We start from the raw sequence: 16073 nt of genomic DNA, 5'->3' as shown, positions 1-16073 counted from the left end.
CGGGATCGCAGCTAATTCCCCGAGTGAGAGGGTTGCTCTTCACTCGGAATGTTTTTGAAACTTAGGTGAGTACGGGATCGCAGCTAAGTCCCCGAGTGAGAGGGTTGCTCTTCACTCGGAGTGTTTTTGCAACTTAGGCGAATAGGGTTCGCGGCTAAGCCCCTGAGTGAGAGGGTTGCTCTTCACTCGGTGTGTTTTTGAAACTTAGGTGAATCGGGTTCGCAGCTAAGCCCCCTAGTGAGAGGGTTGCTCTTCACTCGGAGTGTTTTTTGAAACTTAGGTGAATCGGGTTCACAGCTAAGCCACCCACTGGGGGATTTGAACACATATGCTTTATGCGATAACAATCATTAAGATACTGCAAAATATCATGTCTTTGATAGTAAACCGAAAGATTCTTATTACAACTCGTCGATCCGAGTGTTTAGGTATAAAAACGGCGGAGCAGATCCGCATTCCACGAGCGTGGATCGTCTTCTTTCTTGGCCACATTGTAGAGGTGATACGCCCCGTTGTGGAGCACCTTGGTGATGATGAAGGGCCCTTCCCAGGCTGGAGCAAGCTTGTGAGGTCGTTTCTGGTGCACTCGGAGCACAAGATCTCCTTCCTGAAATGCTCGGCCTCTGACATTTCGGGCATGGAACCGACGCAGGTCTTGTTGACAAATGGTCGATTGGATCAGAGCCATCTCTCATTCTTCCTCTAGGAGATCAACTGCGTCTTGGCGTGCCTGTTCAGCTTCAGCTTCTGAGAAGAGTTCCACTCGGGGGGCATTGTGTAGCAAATCACTCGGAAGCACAGCTTCAGCACCATACACCATGAAGAAAGGGGTTCGATCAGTCGACCGATTGGGAGTTGTTCTCAGTCCCCATAGGACAGATGGCAACTCAGTCACCCAAGCTCTTGCAGCATGCTTGAGATCATGCATCAGTCGGGGTTTCAGCCCTTGAAGGATCAAGCCATTTGCTCTTTTCGCCTGCCCATTCGACTACGGGTGCGCAATGGATGCGTAATCGACCCGAGTGCCTTGGGACGCGCAAAATGCTCTGAACTCATCAGAATCAAAGTTGGAGCCGTTATTTGTGATAATGTTGTGAGGGACTCCATATCTAAATATCAGCTCTCTGATGAAACTAATGGCAGTGCTTGAGTCAAGATTCTTGATAGGCTTGGCCTCGATCCATTTGGTGAATGTGTCGACTGCTATGAGCAAATGAGTGAAGCCACTTCTGCCGGTCTTGAAAGGTCCAACCATGTCCAGCCCCCAAACTGCAAATGGCCAGACGAGTGGGATAGTCTTCAAGGCAGATGCAGGCTTGTGAGACATGTTCGAGTAAAACTGACAGCCTTCGCACTTGTCGACTATATCTTTAGCCGTCTCATTCGCACGCGGACACTAAAATCCCGCTCGGTATGCTTTGGCCACGATGGTCCGAGAGGACGCGTGGTGACCACATGTCCCTGAGTGAATCTCATTTAAGATCAGTCGACCTTCTTCTGGAGAGATGCAACGCTGAGCTACTCCGGTAACACTTTCTCTGTAAAGCTGCCTACTTATCACCGTGAAGGCTTTGGATCTGCGGACGATCTGGCGGGCCTCATCTTCATCCTCTGGAAGCTCCTGCCTAAGCAGATATGCAATATATGGCACCGTCCAGTCAGGAGTGATCACTAAGACCTCCATGATTAAGTCGACTACAGCTGGGATTTCAACTTTAGTCGGATTAGTTGAGCTTATCGGTTGTGGGGGCTCTTCTGTAAAAGGATCTTCTTGAACTGACGGGGTGTGGAGATGCTCCAAGAACACATTACTGGGAATAGGTTTCCGAGTGGAACCTATCTTCGCCAGATCATCGGCTGCTTGATTCTTGATTCGGGGTATGTGGTGGAGCTCTAACCCCTTGAACTTCTTCTCTAGCTTTCTCACTGCATTGCAGTAACCGGTCATAGTTGGACTCCTGATATCCCATTCCTTCATAACCTGATTGACCAAATGTGAGTCGCCGTAGACCATCAAGTGACGGACGCCGAGTGAGATGGCCATACGCAACCCATATAGGAGTGCCTCATACTCAACTTCATTGTTTGAAGAGTCGAAGTGAATCTGGAGGACATAACTGAGCTTGTCGCCTCTTGGGGATACCAGGACCACTCCAGCGCCAGAACCATTCAACATCTTGGACCCATCAAAGAACATAGTCCAATGTTTTGAGTGTATCTGAGTCGGTTGCTGTTGTTCGATCCACTCGGCCAGAAAATCTGCTATTGCTTGAGACTTGATTGCTTTCTTTGCCTTGAATTTGATATCCAAAGGAAGGAGTTCAATCGTCCACTTGGCCACTCGACCAGTTGCATCCTGATTGTTCAGAATTTCTGATAATGGAGCGTCACTAATGACTGAAATCGAGTGGTCTGCAAAGTAATGTGCAACTTTCTTCGTGGTCAAATAAATCTCATAGACAAGCTTCTGGTAATGCGGATTACTTTGCTTGGACGGAGTCAAGACTTCAGAAATATAGTACACTGGGCGTTCAACTTTGTAGGCTTTGCCTTCTTCTTCCCGCTCGACCGTGAGCACTGTGATGACAACTTGTCCAGTGGCTGCGATGTATAACAATAGAGGCTCTTTGCTGACTAGGGCAGCAAGCACCGGCTGGGTGGAGAGCAGGGCTTTGAGCCCTACAAACGCTGCTTCGGCTTCGGGAGTCCACTCAAACTTGTCATACTTCTTCATCAGTCGGTAAAGAGGCAATGCCTTTTCACTGAGACGAGAGATGAATCGACTCAATGTGGCCAAACAACTAGTAAGCTTCTGTACATCATGCACACGCACAGGGCATTTCATTCGGAGAATTGCTCCCATCTTTTCTGGGTTTGCATCGATTCCTCGTTCGGAAATGAGAAAACCGAGTAATTTTCCGCCTGGGACTTCGAATGTGCATTTTGACGGATTGAGCTTGATATCATATCTTCTTAAGTTGGAAAATGTTTCATTGAGGTCAGTCAGCAGGTCAGAACCTTTACGTGACTTGACCACTATATCATCCATGTATGCTTCCACATTCCGACTGATTTGAGTGAGCAGGCACTTCTGAATCATGCAGATGAATGTGGCGCCAGCATTCTTGAGACCAAAGGGCATGGTAACATAGCATAAGCACCCGAATGGGGTGATGAAGGCTGTTTTTATCTCATCGGGTCCATACAGTCAGATCTGATGATACCCGGAATATGCGTCCAAAAAGGACAAAAGCTCACACCCCGCAGTTGAGTCGACGATCTGGTCGATGCGGGGGAGACGGAAGTGATCTTTCGGGCAGGCCCAATTGATGTGCTTGAAATCGATACACATACGAAGTGAATCATCCTTCTTGGGGACCATGACAACATTGGCAAGCCACTCGGAGTGGTATATCTCGCGGAGGAACTTAGCTGCCAGAAGCCGAGCTACCTCTTCACCAATTGCCTTCCTCTTCTCCACGGCGGACCGCCGAAGATGTTCCTTGACAGGTTTTACTTTTGGGTTGACGCGCAAACGATGCTCAACCTGTCCCTTGGGTACACCCGGCATGTCAGATGGTTTCCATGCGAAGATGTCCCAGTTCTCACGGAGGAACTGGATGAGCGCTTCTTCCTATTTGTTGTCGAGTGTTGTTGAGATGTGTGTCGAAGCAGCATTGGGATCAGTCGGGTGAATATGAACGGGCTTTGTTTCACCGGCCGACTGAAATGCGGACTCTGAAGCAGGCTTCTTAGCTCGCAACAAACCACTCGGGTCTGCATTCTTGTTGTATTCTTCCATTTCTACTGCTGCCATCTGTTCATCGGCAAACCCTTCTGGAGTCACTCTTCCGCTCTTTGCCGGTTCCATGTGACTGTGATCACGCCTCTAGGACCGGGCATCTCTAACTTGAGGTACACATAACATGGTCGAGCCATGAAACGAGCATATGCGGGCCTGCCCAGAATGGCATGGTAGGCACTGTGAACATCCACCACCTCAAACGTCAACTTTTCCTTGCGGTAATTCTCTGAATCACCGAAAACCACACCAAGAGTGATCTGACCGAGTGAATCTTCTTTCTTTCCTGGGATGACTCCGTGGAATCGCATGTTACTCTCACTGAGCTTGGACATCGGGATGCCCATCCCTCGGAGGGTCTCAGCATACAGAATGTTCAAACCACTGCCACCATCCAACAGAACCTTGGTCAGTCGGGTGGCCCCAACGACTGGGTCGACCACCAACGCTTGCCGCCCGGGGGTAGCAATGTGCGTTGGGTGATCGGACTGGTCGAATGTAATGGGATTTTTTGACCACTTCAAATACGTCGTAGTTGCCGGAGCAACCATGTTCACTTCTCTATTGATAACTTTCAGTCGACTTTTGCTCTCGATGTCAGCAAAAATCACCAAAGTGGCATTGACATTGGGGTAACCATAATCTTCCTCTTTATCCTCTTCCTTATCAGATTCCTTCGCCTTTTCACTGGGCTGACCCTCTCGGAAGCTCTGAATTAGGAGTCGACACTGTCAAGTGGTATGCTTCGGCAGAATCAAGTTACCCTCTTCATCTTTTTTGGTGTGTATGTGACACGGCAAATCAAGAACATCGTTTCTCGCTTGATCTTTCACTTTTTTGGGGGTCCATGGCCCTTTGGGTTTTCCCTTGAACTTCCCTTGATCAAAACTGCGGCTTCAGCTGGACCTGCAGCTTCAGCCTTGCGCTTTTGTTTTCGACTGGAATTTCCTCCTCCGGTGTCTTGGGCGACTGGTTTGTTCTTGCCACTGCGGAGTTGGTCCTCCTCTTTGACGTTAGCGTACCGAGTGGCTATTTCCATCATTCGTGCCAGGGACATGTCTCCTGACCGACCAAATTTCAGGTTCAGCTCTCTGTATCGAATGCCCTCTTTGAAGGCGCAAACAGCCTGGTGCTCTGACACATTTTCTACATTATGATGAAGTGTAGTCCATCTCTAAATGAAGTCTCTCAAAGTCTCGTTTTGTTTCTGAACGCAGTGCTGCAATTCAATCAGTCCAGCGGGTCGCTTGCAGGTGCCCTCGAATGTTTTGATAAACACTCGGGCCAACTCTTCCCAACTGAAAATACTTCCAGGGGCTAACTGATTCAACCAAGCTCTTGCTGAACCCTCGAGCATCAGGGGGAGGTGCTTCATGGCTACGTCATGATTGCCTCCACCAATCTACACTGCCACTTGGTAATCTTTTAGCCAAGTGTCGGGCTTCGACTCACCGGTGAACTTACTCACGCCCGTCGCCAACCTGAAGTTGGGAGGGATCTCAGCGGCTCGTATGGCTCTGCTAAAACATTCAGGTCTAGAAACATGTACTCTGCTTCCACTCGGACGGTTTCTGTCTTGTCCTTCCCTGTGCGCCCAACCCCTGTCGACCAAACCTTGTACGAGAAGTGATCTTGCATCAAACCCAGGCTCTCTTGGGTCAACTGGAGCTCTTCGCTCATCACCATACGGGCGTTGTTGGGGAACGCAGTATTTCAAAATTTTTGCCTATGATCACGCAAGATCTATCTAGGAGATGCATAGCAAGGAGCGAGGAGAGTGTGTCCACGTACCCTCATAGACTGAAAGCGGAAGCGTTTAGTAACGCGGTTGATGTAGTCGAACATCTTCGTGATTCAACTGATGATGTCCCTCGAGCTCTTGATCCAGTTGAGGCCGAGGGAGAGTTCCGTCAGCACGGCGGCGTGGCGACGGTGATGATGAAGTTACCGGCGCTGGGCTTCGCCTAAGCACTACGACGATATGACCGAGGTGTGTAACTGTGGAGGGGGGCATCGCACACGGCTAAGAGAAGGCTTGGTGTGCCTTTGGGGTGCCCCCTCCCACGTATATAAAGGGGGGAGGAGAGGTGGCCGGCCCAAGGGGGGCGCCATGGGGGGGGGTCCTACTTGGACTCCCAGTCCAAGTAGGATTCGCCCCCCCCTTTCCTATTCCCACTGGGAGAAGGAGGGAAGGAGGAGGAGAAGAGAATGAAAGGCCCCCCAAACCCTAGTCCAATTCGGTTTGGGCTTGGGGGGGCGCGCGTCACCACCTGGCCACCGCCTCCTCTCTCCACTAGGGCCCATGAAGGCCCATTAACTCCCTGGGGGGATTCCGGTAAACCCCGGTACTCCGGAAAATGTCCGAACCTATCCGAAACCATTCCGGTGTCCAAACACAACCTTCCAATATATCAATCTTCATGTCTCAACCATTTCGAGACTCCTCTTCATGTCTGTGATCTCATCCGGGACTCCGAACGAACTTCGGTACATCAAATCACATAACTCATAATACAAATCGTCATCGAACGTTAAGCGTGCGGACCCTACGGGTTCGACAACTATGTAGACATGACCGTGACACATCTCCGGTAAATAACCAATAGCGGAATCTGGATGCTCATATTGGTTCCTACATATTCTACAAATATCATTATCGGTCAAACCGCATAACAACATATGTTGTTCCCTTTGTCATCGGTATGCTACTTGCCCAAGATTTGATGGTCGGTATCATCATACCTAGTTCAATCTCGTTACTGGCAAGTCCCTTTACTCGTTCTGTAATGCATCATCCCGCAACTAACTCATTAGTCACATTGCTTGCAAGGCTTATAGTGATGAGCATTACCGAGAGGGCCCAAGGATACCTCTCCGATACACGGAGTGACAAATCCTAATCTTGATCTATGCCAACTCAACAAACACCATCGGAGACACCTGTAGAGCATCTTTATAATCACCCAGTTACGTTGTGACGTTTGATAGCACACAAGGTGTTCCTCCAATATTCGGGAGTTGCATAATCTCATAGTCATAGGAACATGTATAAGTCATGATGAAAGCAATAGCAATAAAACTAAACGATCATTTATGCTAAGCTAACAGATGGGTCTTGTCCATCACATCATTCTCTAATGATGTGATCCTGTTCATCAAATGACAACACATGTCTATGGTCAGGAAACTTAACCATCTTTGATTAACGAGCTAGTCAAGTAGAGGCATACTAGGGACACTCTGTTTGTCTATGTATTCACACATGTACTAAGTTTCCGGTTAATACAATTCTAGCATAAATAATAAACATTTATCATGATATAAGGAAATATAAATAACAACTTCATTATTGCCTCTAGGGCATATTTCCTTCAGTCTCCCACTTGCACTAGAGTCAATAATCTAGATTACATAGTAATGATTCTAACACCCATGGAGTCTTGGTGCTGATCATGTTTTGCTCGTGAGAGAGGCTTAGTCAACGGGTCTGCAACATTCAGACCCGTATGTATATTGCAAATCTCTATGTCTCCCTCCTTGACTTGACCGCGGATCGAATTGAAGCGTCTCTTGATGTGTTTGGTTCTCTTGTGAAATCTGGATTCCTTCGCCAAGGCAATTGCTCCAGTATTGTCACAAAACATTTTCATTGGACCCGATGCACTAGGTATGACACCTAGATCGGATAGGAACTCCTTCATCTAGACTCCTTCATTTTCTGCTTCCAAAGTAGTTATGTACTCCACTTCACACGTAGATCCCGCCACGACGCTCTGCTTGGAACTACACCAACTGACAGCTCCACCATTCAATATAAATACGTATCAGGTTTGTGACTTAGAGTCATCCGAATCAGTGTCAAAGCTTGCATTGACATAACCATTTAAGACGAGCTTTTTGTCACCTCCATAAACGAGAAACATATCCTTAGTCTTTTTCAGGTATTTCAGGATGTTCTTGACCTTTGTCCAATGATCCACTCCTGGATTACTTTCGTACCTCCCTGCTAAACTAATAGCAAGGCACACATCAGGTCTGGTACACAACATTGCATACATGATAGAACCTATGGCTGAGGCATAGGGAATGACTTTCATTTTCTCTCTATCTTCTGCAGTGGTCGGGCATTGAGTCTGACTCAACTTCACACCTTGTAACACAGGCAAGAGCCCTTTCTTTGACTGATCCATTTTGAACTTTTTCAAAACTTTATCAAGGTATGTGCTTTGTGAAAGTCCAATTAAGCGTCTTGATCTATCTCTGTAGATCTTGATGCCTAATATATAAGCAGCTTCACCGAGGTCTTTCATTGAAAAATTCTTATTCAAGTATCCTTTTATGCTATTCAGAAATTCAGTATCATTTCCGATCAACAATATGTCATCCACATATAATATTATAAATGCTATAGAGCTCCCACTCACTTTCTTGTAAATACAGGCTTCTCCAAAAGTCTGTATAAAACCATATGCTTTGATCACACTATCAAAGCGTATATTCCAACTCCGAGAGGCTTGCACCAGTCCATAAATGGATCGCTGGAGCTTGCACACTTTGTTAGCACCTTTAGGATCAACAAAACCTTCTGGTTGCATCATATACAACTCTTCTTTAAGATATCCATTAAGGAATGCAGTTTTGACATCCATTCGCCAAATTTCATAATCATGAAATGCGGCAATTGCTAACATGATTCGGACAGACTTAAGCATCGCTATGGGCGAGAAGGTCTCATCGTAGTCAACTCCTTGAACTTGTCGAAAACCTTTCGCAACAAGTCGAGCTTTGTAGACAGTAACATTACCGTCAGTGTCAGTCTTGTTCTTGAAGATCCATTTATTCTCTATGGCTTGCCGATCATCGGGCAAGTCAACCAAAGTCCACACTTTGTTCTCATACATGGATCCCATCTCAGATTTCATGGCCTCAAGCCATTTCGGGGAATCTGGGCTCATCCTCGCTTCCTCATAGTTCGTAGGTTCGTCATGGTCAAGTAACATGACCTCCAGAACAGGATTACCGTACCACTCTGGGGCGGATCTTACTCTGGTTGACCTACGAGGTTTGGTAGTAACTTGATCTGAAGTTTCATGATCATCATCATTAGCTTCCTCACTAATTAGTGTAGGAATCACTTGAACTGATTTCTGTGTGAACTACTTTCCAATAAGCGAGTAGGTACAATTACCTCATCAAGTTCTACTTTCCTCCCACTCACTTCTTTCGAGAGAAACTCCTTCTCCAGAAAGGATCCATTCTTAGCAACGAATATCTTGCCTTCGGATCTGTGATAGAAGGTGTACCCAACAGTCTCCTTTGGGTGTCCTATGAAGACACATTTCTCCGATTTGGGTTCGAGCTTATCAGGTTGAAGCTTTTTCACATAAGCATCACAGCCCCAAACTTTAAGAAACGACAACTTGGGTTTCTTGCCAAACCACAGTTCATATGGTGTCGTCTCGACGGATTTAGATGGGCCCTATTTAACGTGAATGCAACCGTCTCTAAAGCATAACCCCAAAATGATAGCGGTAAATCAGTAAGAGACATCATAGATCGCACCATATCTAATAAAGTGCAGTTACGACGTTCGGACTCACCATTACGCTGTGGTGTTCCAGGCGGCATGAGTTGCGAAACTATTCCACATTGTTTCTAATGAAGAGCAAACTCATAACTCAAATATTCGCCTCCACGATCAGATCGTAGAAACTTTATTTTCTTGTTACGATGATTTTCTACTTCACTCTGAAATTCTTTGAACTTTTCAAATGTTTCAGACTTATGTTTCATCAAGTAGATATACCCATATCTGCTCAAATCATCTGTGAAGGTCAGAAAATAACGATACCCGCCGCGAGCCTCAACGCTCATCGGACCGCATACATCAGTATGTATTATTTCCAACAAGTCAGTTGCTCGCTCCATTGTTCCGGAGAACAGAGTCGTAGTCATCTTGCCCATGAGGCATGGTTCGCAAGCATCAAGTGATTCATAATCAAGTGATTCCAAAAGTCCATCAGCATGAAGTTTCTTCATGCGCTTTACACCAATATGACCTAAACGGCAGTGCCACAAATAAGTTGCACTATCATTATAAACCTTGCATCTTTTGGCTTCAATATTATGAATATGTGTATCACTACAATCGAGATTCAACAGAGATAGACCACTCATCAAGGGTGCATGACCATAAAAGATATTACTCATATAAATAGAACAACCATTATTCTCTGATTTAAATGAATAATTGTCTCGCATCAAACAAGATCCAGATATCATGTTCATGCTCAACGCTGGCACCAAATTACAATTATTTAGGTCTAAAACTAATCCCGACGGTAGATGTAGAGGTAGCGTGCCGACGACGATCACATCGACTTTGGAACCATTTCCCACGCGCATCGTCACCTCGTCCTTAGCCAATCTTCGCATAATCCATAGCCCCTGTTTCGAGTTGCAAATATGAGCAACAGAACCAGTCGAATACCCAGGCGCTACTACGAGCATTAGTAAGGTACACATCAATAACATGTATATCAAATATACCTTTCACTTTGCCATCCTTATTATCCGCCAAATACTTGGGGCAGTTCCGCTTCCAGTGACCAGTCCCTTTGCAGTAGAAGCACTCAGTCTCAGGCTTAGGTCCAGACTTGGGCTTCTTCACTTGAGCAGCAACTTGCTTGCCGTTCTTCTTGAAGTTCCCCTTCTTCCCTTTGCCCTTTTTCTTGAAACTAGTGGTCTTGTTAACCATCAACACTTGATGCTCCTTCTTGATTTCTACCTCGCAACCTTTAGCATCGCGAAGAGCTCGGGAATTGTCTTATCCATCCCTTGCATATTATAGTTCATCACGAAGCTTTTGTAGCTTGGTGGCAGTGATTGAAGAACTGTCAATGACACTATCAACATGAAAATTAACTCCAAGTTGAGTCAAGTGATTGTGGTGCCCAGACATTCTGAGTATATGTTCACTGACAGAACTATTCTCCTCCAATTTACAGCTGTAGAACTTATTGGAGACTTCATATCTCTCAATCCGGGCATTTGCTTGAAATATTAACTTCAACTCCTGGAACATCTCATATGCTCCATGACGTTCAAAACGACGTTGAAGTCTCGGTTCTAAGCCGTAAAGCATGGCACACTGAGCTATCGAGTAGTCATCAGCTTTGCTCTGCTAGACGTTCATAACGTCCGGAGTTGCTCCTGCAGCGTGTTTGGCACCTAGCGGTGCTTCTAGGACGTAATTCTTCTGTGCAGCAATGAGGATAACCCTCAAGTTACGGACCCAGTCCGTGTAGTTGCTACCATCATCTTTCAACTTAGCTTTCTCTAGGAACGCATTAAAATTCAAAGGAACAGTAGCACGGGCCATTGATCTACAACAACATAGACATGCAAAATACTATCAGGTACTAAGTTCATGATAAATTAAAGTTCAATTAATCATATTACTTAAGAACTCCCACTTAGATAGACATCCCTCTAGTCCTCTAAATGATCAGGTGATCCATATCAACTAAACCATGTCTGATCATCACGTGAGATGGAGTAGCTTTCAATGGTGAAGATCACTATGTTGATCATATCTACTATATGATTCACGCTCGACCTTTCGGTCTCAGTGTTCCGAGGCCATATCTGCATATGCTAGGCTCGTCAAGTTTAACCCGAGTATTCTGCGTGTGCAAAACTGGCTTGCACCCGTTGTATGTGAACGTAGAGCTTATCACACCCGATCATCACGTGGTGTCTTGGCATGACAAACTATGGCAACGGTGCATACTCAGGGAGAACACTTGTACCTTGAAATTTAGTGAGAGACCATCTTATAATGCTACCGCCGTACTAAGCAAAATAAGATGCATAAAAGATAAACATCACATGCAATCAAAATAAGTGATATGATATGGCCATCATCATCTTGTGCCTTTGATCTCCATCTCCAAAGCACCGTCATGATCACCATCGTCACCGGCTTGACACCTTGATCTCCATCGTAGCATCATTGTCGTCTCGCCAACTATTGCTTCTACGACTATCGCTACCGCTTAGTGATAAAGTAAAGCAATTACATGGCGATTGCATTTCGTACAATAAAACGACAACCATAAGGCTCCTGCCAGTTGCCGATAACTTTTACAAAACATGATCATCTCATACAACAATTTATATATATGACCATATCACATCACAACAAGCCCTGCAAAAACAAGTTAGACGTTCTCTACTTTGTTGTTGCAAGTTTTACGTGGCTGCTACGGGCTTCTAGCAAGAACCGTTCTTACCTACGCATCAAAACCACAACGATTTTTCGTCAAGTGTGTTGTTTTAACCTTCAACAAGGACCGGGCGTAGTCAAACTCAATTCAACTAAAGTTGGAGAAACTGACACCCGCTAGCCATCTGTGTGCGAAGGTGAATGTTGAAAATTCTCCAGATGCGCACGCTCAGCCAAGGTGGCCAGGCCCGCAGCCTCCAAGGCCCGAGCCTCAGAGGTCTCCCCTACGATGGGGGTCTGGACTGCCTCCATGTTGCGGTGATGCAACTCTTCCCTCTGCTCCGAAGTGAGGGCTTGAGGTTCATACTCATCATGAATGTACGACGGGCCATCACCGCCGCCGCCGCCATTGCGATGGAATCCAGGCGGGCTGCGAGGCGAGTGGAACATGAGGACTTCAACCACGGGATCGCTGCTTCCGCACTCGGAGAGAGCGTCTGCGGAACCAGTCGACAGATCGAATGGTCCGTAGAGAGATTCGTCGGGCTCGATTGACGTGACTTGTGGGGTGGCCGATTGTCGAGCCACTGCATGCCTCACCCACCGCTGAAGCCGCGGTTGACCGGATCGCTTGCGGCGGCGTTCAGCGGGGAGAGTGGATGACGCGGGAGCCGGCCGATATGGAGTCGACGGCCACCGCAGGAGGACGCCGCAGGCATTCGCGCGGAAGTGTGTCGCCCCGCGGATGGGAAGGGCCTCGACGTCGAGGGGGGCCTCTTGGAGCCAGGCAGAGTCGTCGGCGATGAAAACGAGTGCGCCGATACGGATCTCACGGCCCAAAGCCAAACCACCGCTGGAAACCATGTTGATGAAGATCGAAAAAACTGCAACCTCACCGGAAGTCGCTAAGACGCCTGCCCCATGGTGGGCGCCAACTGTCGTGGGAGTAAGTCTGACAGTAAGAATAGGGGGTACGTAGGAGGAGGCAAGGCCCTAGCTACGGCGAGGTTGTGCACGCAAGGTTTACGAGTTCAGGCCCTTCTCGGAGGAAGTAATAGCCCTACGTCTCGATGCCCGGAGGCTTTGTCGACTGGATTATGCATGAGAGATACAGGGGGTGCGAACCCTTGTGCCAGAGGAGGGGGTGGCTTATATAGAGTGCGCCAGGCCCCTCCAGCCCTCAGTTACACAGGGTTCAATGTTTGTTAAGACAGGGGCGTTACTGGTAACTCTAGAAATAAATGACTATAATGATCTTTAAGACTACGGAGTGAACGTCCGACCGTTGCCATCCTGGGGTGGCTTTAGACCTTCTAGACTCCGAGTGATTCTTCATATGGTCGAGTGACTTTATTCTGGTCGAGTGGAATTGGGGTATCCAAGTGAGATAGCTGGTTGAATGGATTGCACTCCAATGTGATATCAGTCGGTTCCTTGTGTTGTACTTTGAATGTCCTTGACTCTAGGGCAGTGTCCTTAGGTAGGGCATCTAGGTCAGCCCTATGACCCTACCCTAGGTACATGTCATCGTCAGGATCCCTTCCCACCTAAGTTTCGGGGGAAAGAGGACCAAGGCCACTATAAATATAGACTAGCCTCTATCGTAGAGAGGGATCGGATCGATTCCACCCTTACTCTCTGAGCCCTCGCGAGGCTGCTCATCCACTGTACTAGTTCATCTCCAGCCTCCTCGTGAGGCCAATCCACCACAAAGCAGGAGTAGGGTTTTACACCGCAAGGTGGCCTGAACCTGGGTAAACTGTCGTGTTCGTCTTCTTCCCTGCTCGCGCGTGAGGCCGTGAGGTGGTGAGCTTGAGATTAGCATATGAGGGGATCTTTGCACACGCCTCATAGTTTGAACCTTCTTGGGTCTGCGGAGCCCTGAATCCGACAATGAGCATGAACACAAGTGTTCAAGGTCGACCCTCACTTCTCCGATGCATAACCTCCCAACCGCTTCTCTTTTTGAAAAAGTTGGTTCCCCTCTATATTTTTTTGTTTCACCCACAACTAAAGAAAGAAAACAAGAAAGCAAAAACAAAAGGGAAAACAAAATCTACTTAGTGAAGAAAGCAAACAAGCATACACGAAAATATTAAACCCACGCTATTGCTTCCCGACAACGGCGCCAGAAAAGAGCTTGATAATCCCCAAGTGCAAGGAATCATCGTAGCAATTTCCAAAGATGGAAGTGATAAGTATGGAGTGTCGAACCCACAAGGATCTAAAGGTAAGATCAATATTCTTTCAAGTCATATCTGCCACCGATACAACTCTACGTACACCGAGCGTTTGCTTTCATCTAGAAACGAGAAATAAAACTACGTTGTGAGTATAAAGAGGATAGCTTTGCATGATATCAGAGAGCTAAAATATAAAAATAGGTGCTGCCTAGATAAAGTTATAATATATTACAATATATCAAGTAGCGAGTGTGGAATAACGATGGATCGGTGTGCGGAATTGTCCTAGGCAATTGTTAACAAGGTCGGTAATCATTATTGCAATTTTATACGAGGGAGAGGCATGAGCTAACATACTTCCCGTACTTGGATCATATGAACTTATGATTGAACCTCTAGCAAGCATCCGCGACTACTAGAAACCATTAAGGTAAACCCAACCATAGCATTAAGTATCAAGTCCCCTTTACTCCCATACGCAACAACCCCCTTACTCGGGTGTAAGCTTCTGTCACTCTAGCCACCCACCATAAGCGAATCATGAACATATCGCAACACCCTACAGCGGGAATCCCTCATGTGTGCACGGCACGAAAGGCACCATAGGACAACACCAAAATAAAACATACAACTCAAGCCAATCAAAATTAGCAATCAACCCAAAGGACAAAAGAAAACTACTCAAACATCGTAAGATGGCAACACATCATTGGATAATAATATGTGGCATAAAGCACCATGTTCAAGTAGGGGATTATAACAGGATGCGGGAGAGTGGACCATTAAAAAGAGACGAGGGAGGTGTTGAAGATGGTGATGTTGATGAAGACAATCACCACGGCGATGGTTCCCCTGGTGGCACTCCGGCGCCACCGAGAGGTAGGGGAAGAGAGTCCCCCCTTGTGCTTCCTCTTCCATGGCCTCCCCCTAGATGGGGAGAGGTTCTCCCTCTGGTCCTTGGCCTCCATGGTGCCCGGAGGGACGGGAGCCCCTTTGAGATTAGATCTCTCTCTGTTTCTGTGACCCTGTTTCCGGCCGAAAACCATTTCTTAAATTCCCGCAGATCCGTAACTCCGATTGGGCTGAAATTTTGAGGGGATTTTCTTCCGGATATTCTCTTTCTTGTGGCCAAAGGATACCCACAACCGACTTACGAGGTGGCCACAAGCCATAGGGGCACGCCTACCCCCCTAGGGCTTGCCCTATGAGCTTGTGGGGCCCGTAGACCACCTCTCACGCTGATTCTTCTTCCCCAAAATCACATATATTCCAAAATAATTCTCCATAAATTTTTATCGCATTTGGACTTTGTTTGATATGGATATTCTACGAAACAAAAAACACGCAACAAACAGGAACTGGCACTGGGTACTGGATCAACAAGTTAGTCCATAAAAATAATGTAAAAGTGCACCAAAACCATATAAAACTCAAGTAAATATAGCATGAATACTTCATAAATTATAGATACGTTGGAGACGTATCAAGAGGTATGCCGATGTGACATCAAATAATTCTTTAGCCTGGGATATGTTTACTTCAATTTAATTTCACAACAAACTGAAGCGACTTCAATATTTTGTATGAAGAGGTAAATGAATCATGTTTTGTATATCTAACCTGGGATCCATATGCTCCAAATTGTTAGTATACCTAAAATCAACACAAGCAAGGAAAAACTAGACAACATCGGTGTCAATAATGGAAAGCAAGAAAAAGTATGAAGGGACCTTACATGTATTGAAGCATATTTTCAAATGCTTCCGTACCCGGGTCATGCTCCTCAAGAAATGGGAGATCTAGAGATTCATGCACTCAACTTGTTACCTTCAAGGAAGTCCATTGTTCAAGATAGTCTGGT

Source organism: Triticum aestivum, chromosome 7D (genome assembly GCF_018294505.1).
Source record: "Triticum aestivum cultivar Chinese Spring chromosome 7D, IWGSC CS RefSeq v2.1, whole genome shotgun sequence".
Classification (NCBI taxonomy): Eukaryota; Viridiplantae; Streptophyta; class Magnoliopsida; order Poales; family Poaceae; genus Triticum; species Triticum aestivum.
The sequence above is the reverse complement of the archived record's forward strand: the minus strand, read 5'-3'. Positions refer to the sequence as shown.